Source organism: Cucurbita maxima, unplaced genomic scaffold (genome assembly GCF_002738345.1).
Source record: "Cucurbita maxima cultivar Rimu unplaced genomic scaffold, Cmax_1.0 Cma_Scf00002, whole genome shotgun sequence".
NCBI classification, from domain to species: domain Eukaryota; kingdom Viridiplantae; phylum Streptophyta; class Magnoliopsida; order Cucurbitales; family Cucurbitaceae; genus Cucurbita; species Cucurbita maxima.
This window is the reverse complement of record NW_019272018.1, coordinates 2165355-2167023: the sequence shown is the minus strand read 5'-3', so window position 1 is coordinate 2167023 and position 1669 is coordinate 2165355.

The window sequence follows — 1669 nt, the reverse complement described above, 5'->3', positions numbered from 1 at the left end:
TTAAAAAAAAAAAAAAAAAAAAAAAAAAAAGAGCATATATTTATTTACAAAATATTATATATATTAAAATTTTATTAAATTTAGTGGGAAAACCAACCCAAGTTGCATCGAGTTATAATGCTATAAATTCCTTTGTGGTGCCACGTGGAATTGTCTCCTTCTTTAATACAATCATCCAACTATATAATATAATGTATATATGGTTAGGAATATGATATGTTACCATATCTTCATCATTTTTGTATATACTTAAAGTCAATCCTTCTCATGTGTATTTTATTAGTTTTTTTTTCATTGTTTATATATACATAATTTATCAAAATGTCTAAAATACTATGTATTATACATATAACAACTGTAACGACTCAGACCCACCACTAGCAGATATTATCCTCTTTAGGCTTTCTTTTTCGGGCTTCCCCTCAAGATTTTAAAACGCGTCTGCTAGGGGAAGGTTTCCACACCCTTATAAATGGTGTTTTGTTCTCCTCTCCAACCAATGTGAGACATGTGTCAGCCTTCTCACTGTTCCCCGAATGAGGTAGACACGAGGTAGTGTGCCAATAAGGACGCTGGCCCCAAAGGGGGGTGAATTTGGGGGGCGGTCCTACATCGATTGGAGGAAGGAAAGAGTGCCAACGAGGACGTTGGCCCCGAAGGGAGGGTGGATTATGATGTCTCGCATTGGTTGGGGAGGAGAACAAATCATTATTTATAAGGGTGTGGAAACCTTCCCTTAGCAGACGCGTTTTAAAGCCTGGAGAGGAAGTCCGAAAGGGAAAGCTCCAAGAGGACAATATCTGTTAGCGGTAGATTTGAGTCGTTACAACAACTCAAGCTACCGCTAGCAGATATTGTTTGCTTTTGTTTGTTATGTAGTCGGTCTCGCGGTTTTAAAATATATTTAGTAGGAAAAGGTTTTCATACTCTTATAAGAAATTTTATATTTAGCCTTTAAATTATAAGATTATAAAAAATTCAATAAATAAAAAAAAACTATTAGTATTAAAGTCAAAGGCATGGAAGGACCACGTGGGTTGAAATATTAAATGAGAATAAGCTTCTATTCTCGAATCTTTCCCACATCGGAAAGTGTGAGAAATTTTGTAGTCAGCCACTCGTTAACTTCAAAGCCTTAAAATTTGGGTAACGCTTTAGATATAATATAAGGTCAAGATCTATACTTAATTTCCCAACAAACTCCTATCTCTAGTCCCTTTCTTCCCCCCTCAACTTAGTTTTACGATGCCAACTCTCGGAGGTTCTTCATCTTCTTTCCTTTACGAGTCGTTGACACTGGTCAATTCGTATACCCACATGACCCAACCCCAACCATAGTGTTGCGACATTGTAAAATGACACGAATTTTTATGTAGCAGAGGGTCGTAATTGCCAAATCATCGCACACCACATATTACCTAGCTAGCGGGACTCTCCTCTCTTAGGCGCGTGGAAGGATCTTCTCATGCGTGGAGATGCACGTAGGGTCGGTTTTTGTCCCGTTCAACCTTGACTCGACTATTTTACACTCATTTTGATCCTAACCCTAAACCTTATCTTAGCGGATTAAGAAAATAAATAATTAAATAATTTTGTTTGAATTTATGTATATATAATAATAATGAGATAGAAAAAGGTGGGATTTTTGGTTCCTTTTTGAGGCTATACA